General features: G+C 36.7%; 1 pseudogene; it reads left to right on the top strand.

The window, feature by feature from the left end:
* Positions 1 to 9,499: 9,499 nt before the first annotated feature.
* LOC114892164 lies at positions 9,500 to 12,208 on the top strand (annotated as a pseudogene).
* The last annotated feature ends 864 nt before the right edge of the window (positions 12,209 to 13,072 follow it).

Here is a 13,072-nt window from a genome sequence, read left to right as displayed (position 1 = left end):
AAATTGGGATTGACATACACACACTACTATGTATAAGATAACTAATAAGAACCTACTGTACAGCACAGGGAACTCTACTCAATACTCTGTAATGACCTATATGGGAAAAGAATGGATACATGCATATGTATATTTGATTCACTTTGCTGTATACCTGAAACTAACACAACATTGCAAATCAACTATACTCCAATAAAAAATTTTAAAAAATAATAATTTCATGCCCAAGATGTACTGTTCGGAAAAAAGAAAGTTACAGAGAAGCATAATTATACATTTTTCAAAGAACTAGGAGGAAAGTACATAGCAAATGTTTAATCTTTTGCTTGTGCGTTTAGACCTAAAACTAATGAAGAGGGAAGAAGAATGAAAATAATAAAATTATTGTCTAGCAGGGTGTTATACTCAATCTCTTAGAAAAGGGAGAAGAGATAGTTAATGATAAAACAATAACAAACTAACCCTCCTCCCCATCATCCCTGGTTTGCCTTTCCCTTTTCAGCCTATAAGTAACCTAATATAAAATATAAGAATCATATTACATAACAAATTAATTCAGAACATGACAGGAAGGGCAGACAAGTGGCTGTTTTAGAAACGAATAGACTTCATGAAGTATTTAATAAGTATTGATCCTGATTTCACCAGGGGGTAAGCTACTCTCTGCTACTAAGTTAAGCACTTTTGAAAGCTGCATCCACTGTGAGGTCAGCAGTTCACCTAATACCCAGTCATGACCAATTGGCTCAACACACTGCATGAAATCAAGGCGGGGCTCCTCCGAAATTCTCCCTCATTGAATGTGGACCCCACTAGGGAATAAAGAGGATCATATTTTTGAATATTGCACATAGGGTCATCACTGACACTGACTGAAGAATGGTGTGGAAAATAAACCTATAATTTGCTGTTGCCATCAATAGGCAAAAAGAAGGATATTTTCTGCAGCTGTTTTAAAATCCTCAAAAAGCCATTTAATTCATTTCTTAAAACTCTATTCCATCCTGGGTTTTTTTCCTTTTTTTTTTCTTTCTCTTTCTCTTTTCCCTCTTCCTCTCTTCTCTCTCTTCTTCTTTCTCTCTCTTTATTTTTAGTTTTTATTACAACATCACAGAAACTAGCTAGAGTCTACGAGAGATCTTAGGAGCAACGCTACTTCTTCTGCTGAATTTTTAAACTGTGTGCTTATAAGTCAGTCTTTTTGGGCCTTGCTTTTCCATCTGGTCTTTGAAGCTCATCAGACTCAAAAGCTAACTGAACAGGAAATGAACAGGAAAAAGGTGATTTAATATCCTATGTTGAAAATGTTTCATGAAAGAATTAGCTAATGTATTAGCAGCTTTATAGTCTAACTCTTCTTTCACTTTCTCCTTCATTCTGGGTTTCCAGATTGGCATATCTAACAGAGCACTTGAGACTTGAAAACCATTTTTAAATTGAAGAGAGTGAAAGATTTTTTTTTTTTTAATGCTATAGAAAATGTAACTACTGCCTGGAAGCAGTCCTTAGTCTTCTAAAAAGCCATGTCTTCATTTCATCAATGTACTTCCCAGCAGATCAGAATAAATGGTACTTACCCCATGATTTCATGCATTTTGTAGCTGTATGGGATATTCTCTGAAAACCTGATACTTTATTAAGACTGCACAGATTTTTTTTTTTAAGTAAAACCTGTACTAATATAGGAGGGTATAAATATAATGATATGATGAGCAATTTTACTACAATTACCTCAACTGATAGAGTTCAAATTTGGGTTAATCTGCCTAATGTCTCAAATGCAGATTGGTCACAGTTCTAATCATCATCTCTATTTTTTATGTGGTCAAGATGAGGAACAGAAATAACCTGGAATTTTCAAGTAGCAGACCTAGGAAAAGAGCTCCTTTTTCTCAGTCTCTATCCAATGCTTTCTGTGCCTGAAATGACTATTGAACACCAAATTACTTTGCTTAATTTTAAGTTTATAATGGAGCTATTCAAAAGTATTCAAAAGAACCTTAAATTCTGAAACGTCCTCAAGCAATGATATTGTCCACATTATGCCACTTATTCTTTTATTTGGGGTTATGATTTCCTTTGAAAGCAATCCCTTTTCTAGGTATAACTTAGCAGTTAAAATGGCATAGCTCTCAGAGGGTCAACACACATTTCACTTATGAATGCTGTTTATTTCTATGCTAACAGTTTCCTAATGACTTGCATAAAATTTTTTTTTGAAGTATAAGTAAAAACTGTGCATATATTTAAATTTTCCTTCTAGTTCTGGTTAACAGAATCCTTTTACCCTCACTCAACCATCAGTTATCCCTTTAAGAGTCTGATAAAAATTTTGGTAAATTTTCAAAATTATATAGTGATGAAAAACATTGAAAAGAAGTAAGGAATTTAATCCAGCTGCCACAGGCAGGCATTGCATAAGCAAACAAATAAATTATTCTCCTCACATTTACGTACACAGTTACAGTGTTCCCACTAAAAATCTCAAAAGATATTTTCCAGCAGTGTAGCAAATATATTATATATGTATGTATATATATATATTTAAAATATATTTGATATATACAGAATAATAACAAGGGAAGGTTATCGAATACTAATTTTGAGGGAAAGGCACTAAATTTATCATATAAAAATTAAGGCTGTGAAAAACTAGCAGAAATACTGGCATTTTTATCTGCAAAATAGAATAAAAATCAGAATTTTATCTCTAATAGAAAATTTAAAATATAGAAGTAAACACAAAAGAGAAGAAAGGATTATATACAACTGACCAGGGACAACTTATTTTTTGTCAGATGAATTACATCTGTACCCCTCACCAAATAACAAAATTAATTTTAGATCAATTTAAAACTTTCCATGGTAATTATTAGATAATGAGAAATGGATAGGTGCTGAGAAGAGAAAATGAGGAGTTGAGGTAGGAACTTAAGCAGCAGAGGTGTTTTTGCTGTAACATCATGAAAGAAGAGCCAAGGAGGTGAGGCAGCTCTTTGGATCTCTAACTTTGAATCTCTTGGAGAGATAGAGACCAAAGCATGGGTGTAACAGTGGATTTGAGCTGAGATAAGGAGTCCAGCTATATATGAACTTCTGATAGGCACTAAGCACAAATAAATTTGAGGTCATCATAAAGGATGTTACATTGCCCTATGTAATGGAGGGAAATTAAACTACCCTAAACAGCGGGTAATTTAAATATGTTTACACCAAGTATCTTCCATTTTGTTAAGGCACAAGAGAGAAGAGAGTTACCAAATATTCCAGGATATAAAATGTTTTTCCAAAAGTTTTCCCTTAATTATAGTCTTTGTCTATTCATCTCTCTCCAAAAATCTCATATATTAAGGGGTATAATAACAATTATTATAATATTTTGTACAACAAAACACAATGCCCAGATGACACATTGGCCTAAAATAATGTCAATAAATGAAACGTCTTGATACACTTAGATGTCATCTGATAGAGCTGGTTTAAAGAAAAAGAGCCAGATATATTTATTTAACCCAGAGTTGGTAATTATTTTTTATAAGAAAGTGATCTCACAATTGCAAAGCTACATACTGGTATCAATCCTTTTAGGGGCTAGATATATCAATGTGTAATATATCAACTGGCTATACTTAACTATTTAGGGATCATGAAAATAAACCTCCAGGACAAAACAAGAAGCAAAGAAACAAACAAAAGAACAACTAACACCAGTCCATATATTTTACAAATGTGTCTCATAATAATAAAACTTTTACAAAATTGTGCCTCGTACACAATTTTGTACAAAATTTTACAAATTGTGCCTCATAATAATAAAACTTATAGGAATAGCAGCATATATGGATTAAAAAGTATATCTATCTTAAAGAACTTGGCCAGGAGTAAAAATGAGGTGTTTAGGAAGTACCTAGACGGAAAAAAAAATGTGGCTTTGGTGATGATAAAAGACAGTAATAGCATAGCTACAGGTAAAGTTTGTGAACTAGTACTTGAAGTAAGGGATAAATAAAGCCAATTATTTCCCAATTAATATATCTGATCATTTTATTTGAATGTAAGTAATTCCATGTACATAGTCACTTAATAAATTGATATTTTAAGTAGAGTTTTGACTACTTTTGCTACATTCCCAAGAGTTTGTATGTTCAAGTTGACTAGCACCCAAAATCAAACAGTGAGAATCAGTATAAAGTAAACTTGAGTATTTGTCTGACATTGGAGGCCATTGCATCTTTCTAAAATTCGAGGTGAGAAAAGATAATTCAAAGATTATAAAATGTCAAAAGAATTGTGTGTATAAAATTAATTTATAGTGTAACAAATAACAAGAACTAACTGAAAGGGGAAGTAGAAGGCTTCAGATTTTGGTAGTATTTCAGTTGTTGATTTGGCTGCAAGTTAAACAGATGTCTATACTTTGTACAGGTAGATAAAGCTCTGTTGTTATGATTTGTGCATGGCTCAGTATTATGTTTTATTTAATAATGGGGGACAAAGAAGATAGCTTTTCTGAAAATGATAGTAATAATGATATTACTACTACTGTATAATAATAGCACTATTAATAAAATTTTAAAAGAGCGAAAAAGCAGAGTCAATGGAAAATTGACACTATAATAGTAAATTAGGAATATCTATATTATATTCCTATAACTTGATAACTATGATAGTAAGACCTCCTTGAAAAATAAGCAAAGGAAAAAATCCCAGAAGAGAATATATATTTGGAAGATCACAATATTGGATATTTTTTCACCTTTGAAATTGAAAAATACTGCAAATTAAACAGCAATGAATACCATTTATGATTTCCAAGTCAGAAAAAAAAAGTTAATAATCATACCCAATATTGGCTAAGTTGGTTTGAAGGCAATAGGCAATATGCTCACATGATACATTTGGAGTAAATTCTCGAATACCACTGGAATATTATTCAACAAAACATTTATAGCTTTTAATCAGTGTTCCTAGCCCTTAGAATTTTTCTTGTGAAAATATTTCAAAATATACAATGATATTTACTAACATATTTATTCTAACACTCCAGAGTTTGTCAAATACAAATCTCAAAAACAGAAAAGTACTTTAAGTTATAGCAACTAAAGAGGAAAACAAATATCGTATATTAACGCATATATGTGGAATCTACAAAAATGGTATAGGTGAACCTATATGCAAAGCAGAAATAGAGACACAGATGTAGAGAACAAATATATGGACACCAAGGGGGGAAATGAAGGGTGGGATGAATTGGGAGATTGGGATTGTCATATATACACTACTATGTATAAAGTAGATAACTAATGAGAACCTACTGTATAGCACAGGGAACTCTACTCAGTGCTCTGTGGTGAGCTAAATGGGAAGGAAATCCAAAAAAGAGGGGATATATGTATACGTATAGCTGATTCACTTTGCTGTACAGCAGAAACAGAACATTGTAAAGCAACTATACCCCAATAAAAAAAATAATAATAAATAATGAAAAGAGATATCAACAAAAGTAATAGGAAGCTATTGATATTATAAACACTATATAATGTTACATAAAATTATATATATGCATAGTTTTGTATTATATGTACAAAGATAATAAAGATTGTTTACTTTGTTAAAGTACAGAAGATTGGAATATTTAATTCCTTATTTGATTTCCAACAGTATTAGTACAGTGTTAAATTTTCCAACCACAACTTTAAAAAATTTTTTTACAAAAATTTACAAACAAAGTGGGAAATATATGTTTTAGTGAGATGTGTTTTGGGTTTAGGTATTTTTTAATACAATATTTTATTCTATGCATTTTTTAGCAGCTTCTTTTATCACTTAACAATACGTCTGGAAAATACCTCCATTTCCTACATATGTATGTGTATAAGTATATAGCTTTTGTTTTAACCACAATATAAGTATTTCATAATACAGATTTACTACTATTCATTTGTTCAGTAAAATGGTTAGGGACACTAGGATCTTTTTTTTTTTTTTTAATTCCTATTGCAAAACAATCCCATAATGAAAGTCTTTGCTTATGGCTCTTTATGAACAAATGCTTTCTAGGCTAGAAACCAAGAATTACATTGTGGGGTTATCAACGGTTTTAATGTTAACAGTAAATGTATATTGCACTTTCAAAGGCAGGACTCCCTTGAACAGAAAGAAAATTTACGTCCAACAAATTCATTCGTGTGTACGTGTGTGTGTGTGTATACATACAATCTGATGGGTGAATTAAAATCTCGCTATTTTATTTATTTTATTTATTTGTTTATTTATTTTTGGCTGTACGCGGGCCTGTCACTGCTGTGGCCTCTCCCGTTGCAGAGCACAGGCTCCGGACGCGCAGGCTCAGCGGCCATGGCTCACGGGCCCAGCCGCTCCGCGGTATGTGGGATCCTCCCAGACCGGGGCACGAACCCGTGTCCCCTGCATCGGCAGGCGGACTCTCAACCACTGCGCCACCAGGGAAACCCAAAATCTCACTATTTTAATTTGCACTTCTCTGATTACTTATAACATATATGTGTATTTTTTAATGTAAATTTCTCAATTGTATCTATTCTGTGCGTTTGAAAATCATTTTTTTAATGTGGTAAAATGTACATAAAATTTACTATTTTATCATTTTCAAGTGCACAGTTTGGTAGTGTAAAGTACATTTACATTATTGGCGATCATCACCACCATCTGCCTTTTTCACCTTTCCAAACTGTACCCATGAAACAAGAACTCTCCTTCCGCCCCTGCAACCACCGCAGCCCCTGACAACCACCATTCTACTTTCTACCTCTATGAATTTGACTACTCTAGATCCCTGAGTAGGAAAAACCTACAGTACTCCTGTGTTTCTCCTTTACTGTCACACTATGACCAAACTCACAGCGCTTCTAACACAAGGCATGGGTTTTCCCCCACTAAGTGATTCTCTGCAACACCAGCTGGGTATCCTACAATTTAACTCAATTCTGACACTATCTGATCCCACAAGTTAAGGATTCAGTCCTCCAAGACTGCTCCCACCCCACTATAGATGCCAATAGCAAGTCCAAGTTTTCACCTTTTTTTCTGATTTATTAGCCGTAAAGCTGACTTTCCACGACCCCCTGTACAGATTCAATTAATTTGCTAGAGTGGCTCACGGAACTCAGGGAAACACTTACTTAAATTTACCAGTTTTTTAAAGGATTTGATAAAGGATACAGGTGAACATCCAGGTGGAGAAGATGCACAGAGTAAGGTATTCAGGACGGGGCATGAACTTCCATGGCCTCTCTGGGTGTAGCACTCTCCCAGAACTTCCATGTGTTCAGCCATCCTGAAGCTCTCCAAACCCCACACTTTGGGGATTTTTATGTAGGCTTCACCAAGAAGGCATAATGGATCATTAACTCCATTTCCAGACCCTCTCCCCTCTCTGCCGAACAGGGACGCCTGAAAGTTCCAAATTTCTAATCAGGGCTTGGTCTTTCTGGTGACAACCCCCTGTACAGCTGCCAACCTAGAGTCACCTCAATAGGACAGAAGACACTCCTATCACCCAGGAAATTCAAAGGGATTTGGGAGCTCCATGTCAAGAACTAGAGTCAAAGACCAAATATTAAAACAAAAGATGATCCTAGTGCTCTTATTGCTCAGGAAATTGCATGGTTTTTAGGATCTCTGTGCCAGGAACTGGGAGCAGAGACCAATATGTATAATTGCTATTATTTCAGAGTATCTCATATAAGTGGAATCATACAATATTTGTCTTCTTTTGTTTGGCTTATTTTACTTAGCATCATGTCTTTAAGTTTCAACCATGTTGTAGCATGTGTCAGAATTTTCTTCCTTTTTTAATGCTCAATAATATTCCATTGTGTGTATATATCACATTTTGCTTACCCATTCATCTGTTCATGGACACTTAGGTTGTTTCCTTCTTTCAACTATTGTGAATAATACTGCTATGAACACGTGGTATAAATATCTGTTCAAGTCCCTGTTTTCAGTTCTTTGGGGTATGTACCCAGAAGTAAAATTGCTGGATCATCTGACAATCCTATGTTTAATTTTTTGAGGGACTTCCAAAACATTTTTCACAGTGGCTACAGCATTTTATATTTCCACCTGGAATGCATAAGGATTCCAATTTTTCCACATCCTAACCAAGACTTGCTATTTTCTGTTTTGCTTTTTCTGTTTGTTCTTTAATGCCTTTTTTTAAAAAAATAGCCATCTAAATAGGTGTGGAGTGGTATTGTTTTTGATTTGCATTTCCTTTATGATTAATGATGCTGAGTGTCTTTGTGTTCTTATTGACCATTAGTATATCTTCTTTTGATAAATGTCTATTTGCCGTTATTTAATTTGCACTGGTTATTATTGCTGTTGAATTATAAAGAGTTCTTTATATATTCTGGATATTAATCCCTCACCAGATATGATTTGCAAATATTTTCTCCCATTCTGTAGGTTGCCTTTTAACTTTATGATAGTGTCCTTTAACACAGTGAAGGTTTTAATTTTTAACTCCAATAAGTTTTCTTTAGTTGTCTGTGTTTCTGGTTTCATATCAAAGAAATCATTGCCAAATTCAATGTCATGAAGCTTTTCCTCTTTATTTCTAAGAGTTTATAGTTTTAACTCTTCAGATCTTTGATCCCTTTTGACTGAATTTTTGCAAGTGGTATAAAGGTAATGGCCCAGCTTTACTCTTTTGCATGTAAACACACCGTTTTCCCAGCACTACTTGTTGAAAGCACTGTCCTTTCCACATTAAATGGTCTTGGCACCCTTGTCGAAAATCATTTGACCATATATGTGAGGGCTTATTACTAGGCTCTCTATTTTATTCCAAAAGTCTGTATGTTTGCCTTTATACCAGTACCACACTGTTTTAATGTAGCTTTGTAGTTACGTTTTGAAACCAGGAAGTGTGAGACCTCCAACTTTATTCTTCTTGAAAATTACAGCTCATATTACATTTATGTGTATTATTAGATTATACACTTGGAGTCTTCAACCCTCTAGTTTTTAACCCAGTGACTTGAACAGAGCCGATTCCTTATAAGTGGTTGTCAGGTATCTGGCTACCTTAGTGACTTTCCTTCCCAATTTAACTTCAAAATTATATCCTAGTTCCACATCTCTTTCTGAGTACATTCTTTAATGAAATGTCTTAATTTCACATCTTTTGTAGTTTGCAATTTTTTTCAGCTATCTAAAAGCACTGATTGCATTATTTCATGATGTAAATGGTTGTTTTAAAAAAGTCATTGACATCATGAACTAAGGCTAATTTGTTATACCTGTATTTAATGTATCATCATCTATGGGGTGAATTAAATTGAATATTTATATTGATATTAGAAAAAAAATAAGGCTAAAAAACCATTAGGTTACAAAGTTAAAATCCCTGGCAGGGAGGAGTTAAAATATATAAGGCAAGGAAGAAGAGAATATTTTTAGCTGAGTTTTAAAGATAGTTAATGGAATGGAGAGTCCTGGAAGGCTGTTCTAGATGGCAGATGGCCGATGGCTACAGAGCCGTCCTGATACAGTCCTGGCTGTGACGTTAGTTGAGGGAGTTGGGACTGGAGGAGAAGGGAGAAGCTGTGAAAAAGTAGTGATTCCAGAGTTTGAAGTGGTTTCAAAAGAGTATCTGTGAAAGTTCTATAAAAGTCTATCATGCTATCAATAAAAAGCAAAATCCTCCTGATATATTCTCATATGGAGAATTATCAAAAAACAGGGTATTTTATACATTGTGTCAAAAGTGATAAAATATTAATAGATGACCTCATTGTATCCTTACTATGTTTGAGGTGCAGGGCTAACAACTTTCTAAGAATTTCCTTTTCAACTAGGAAATGGTGGAGGTGGACCCAGGTCTGTCTCAGTCTCTTGACCTCTCTCTTCCGTCACCTCCCTCAGCTATTTGTGGACAGCGTGACAGAGAAAAGACCAAGGACTCTTCTCTGTATCCTTATTTACCACTTTTTTTTCTCATTTTTAAAGGTAATAGAAACAGATCACTCCTATTCGCCTCAAGAGTCTACATAGGGAACGTAAAGAAATAAGAATAAAAGGCAAGATAAACATTTGACTGTGTTTTAGGACAATGTAACAGAAAACATTTCTAGACTAACAGTGTCTTTTTTTTTTTTTTTTGTCTTCAAGAACTCATATTTTGAAAAGGGAATTTTAGAGTAAGATTTTGTTATTGTATAGAACTAAAGAGCTAGGCTTTCTTTTTTACTCATAGTCTATTTTCAAATGACCTTTTTCTCTAAATACGAATACATCTACTTTAATATTAGGAAATTCAAGAGTAATGATCATTCTGGGGCTTTCCAGTGTTACTCTTATCATTTCTGATTCCCTCCTTTCCTAATTAGACAATAGTTTGTCTTAGGTGTGTGTAACAGTCATTAGGAGCTGTCATTGTACAGGGCACCCTACTCACTGTTGTGGGAGTACAGATTCTAAGAATAATTCTTGACCCTATGATTGAGTTGAGAATATGAGATATAAAAGAAAGATAAATTGCTAAATGTATAGTGCAAATGATAAATGCTTTTAATCTCAAGTGGAAAAAATCACTATGGCTTTCTTCTCTCTGATGGCTAAAATTTTGAGAGGCTTCTCTTTGTATGTCTGTGTGTGTGTTTGTGTGTGTAAGCATTTCCGTGATAAATTATATTTTTGCTAAGTAGTTGAGCAACTTTGTGCATTCAGCACTTACACGTAGGGCTTCCCTGATGGCGCAGTGGTTAAGAATCCGCCTGCCAATGCAGTGGACACGGTTTGAGCCCTGGGCCGGGAAGATCCCACATGCTGCGGAGCAACTAAGCTCGTGCGCCACAACTGCTGAAGCCTGCTTGCCTAGAGCCCGTGCTCCGCAACAAGAGAAGCCACCACAATGAGAAGCTCACACATCACGACGAAGAGTCGCCCCCGTTCGCTGCAAATAGATAAAGCCTGTGTGCAGCAATGAAGACCCAACGCAGCCAAAAATAAAATAAATTAAAAAAAAAAAAAAACTTACATGTAATTGACAATACTGGAAATTCTAAACAACATATATCTCAGAATGTGGACCTCTTTCTCTACTAAGCTCTGTCATTTTTAGTTTTGGCTTTTCTTCCTTAAATTAGAATTTGGAAAATATTCTTACTTTCTTAGAATAGACCAGATTTTGTCTACCTGCACATGACATGAAGATAAGAAATAAGATATAAGGTACATTTTAAAACAAGATACCTTTGAATAGGGAATGAAAATGTTTCTTTTCGATACTCACATTGCTTTATACTAAGCTTATTTTCAAGTGGATTGTCTCACTATGTGATATAATTATTAGCCATCATTTAGTGAGTTAAGTTCCATTATAGAATTTCTCTAGGGTCTGATGAGGCAGTATTCCTTTTTCTGCTTCATGACAGCCAAGACTGACATAGTGGAGGCCACTGCTTGATTAAAGTAAATGGCAGTCAGTGTGTATAAAATCTGGATGCCAGCATGAGTACTTTTGTGGGTATTTTAAAAATATAGCCCTTTGCCTCCAGACTTCTTTGGGGCCAGCAGCCGGCCGACCTGGGGCCCGGGGCCGCGGGCTCAGCCGACTACCGTGAGCTCTGTGTCAAACCAGCAGTTTGCAGGTGGTCGGAGGAGGTGCAGGAGGACGCGGCCCGGGCGGCCGAGGAGCCGCAGCTGCTGTGCGGAGCCGGCATCTGTTAAGTGGTTCAGCGTGCGCATGGGATTCGGCTTCCTGTCCGGGGTCACACTCGACCCCACCCTCACCCTGGCGGATGTCTTTGTGCACCAGAGTAAGCTGCACATGGAGGGCTTCCGGAGCCTGAAGGAGGGTGAGGCCGTAGAGTTCACCTTTAAGAAGTCTGCCAAGGGCCTGGAATCTATCCGAGTCACCGGCCCTGGTGGGGTGTCCTGCATTGGGAGTGAGAGGCGGCCCAAAGGGAAGAACATGCAGAAACGCAGATCAAAGGGAGATAGGTGCTACAACTGTGCAGGTCTAGGTCATCATGCCAAGGAATGCAAACGGCCACCCCAGCCCAAGAAGTGCCACTTCTGCCAGAGCATCAACCATACGGTAGCCTCGCGTCCACTGAAGGCCCAGCAAGCTCCCAGCTCCCAGGGAAAGCCAGCCTACTTTCGGGAGGAGGAAGAAGAGATCCATAGCCCTGCCATGCTCCCCGGGGCCCAGAATTGAGCCACAGTGGATGGGGGTTATCCGTTCGTGATGAGAAAGTTTTGAAGAACAGGCATCAATCGGCAGAGTGGAGAAAGGGGGGACAGGGCGGGTAGGGGGCAGCTGGCACTGCCATATATCTCAGGCTGGGGTCTACAGCGTCACCCCCTCTTCCCTCTTGGTGGGGGGAAGGGGTGAGGCAAAGAAACTCCAATCATGCTCTATCCAAATGCACGTGAGGGCTTTGGGGGGTAATTCTTCCTGCATGCTTTATCTGAGTCTCCACCCCCAGAATCTCCAGCTTTTGAAAGTGGCCTGGATAGGGAAGTTGTTTTACTCTTCAAGAAGGATATGGAATAATATTTCCCATGCCAGAGTGAAAAGATTAAGCATGAGACCAGATTGATGGACCCAAACCCACAAGCCACTACATTCTGTGGGAGGAAATATCTCAGGGGTAAGGCAGGGTTTTCCGCATCCTGGCTCCTCATAACTCCCTCCTGGGACAGAGTGCTGAGAACTGTCCCAAGCAATGGGTTGTGATGATAGGCAAAACGGGGGTTGAGGGAACAGCTGCAGACCTGCTGCTTCTAAGCTCACTCCCACCCCATTCCGGGCCAATACAATTTTATTTATTTGCTCCCTTGGATGACTGTACCTTGGGTCCCACTTTCTCCAGGATGCCAACTACACTAGCTGTGTGCGAATGATGAATCTTGTGCATTTTAACTTTTTTTGTCATAATATAAATATTCTGGTTTTGTATTTTTGTGTATTTTAATCTAAGGCCCTCATTCCTGCACTGTGTTCTCAGGTACATGAGCAATCTCAGGGATAAGTCGGCAGCAGCTCCAGGTCGGCACAGCAGGGATACTTTCTGTTGCT

This window comes from Monodon monoceros, unplaced genomic scaffold (assembly GCF_005190385.1).
Source record: "Monodon monoceros isolate NGI ecotype Baffin Bay Population unplaced genomic scaffold, NGI_Narwhal_1 Super_Scaffold_12, whole genome shotgun sequence".
Taxonomy (NCBI): Eukaryota; Metazoa; Chordata; class Mammalia; order Artiodactyla; family Monodontidae; genus Monodon; species Monodon monoceros.
The sequence above is the reverse complement of the archived record's forward strand: the minus strand, read 5'-3'. Positions and strand labels throughout refer to the sequence as shown.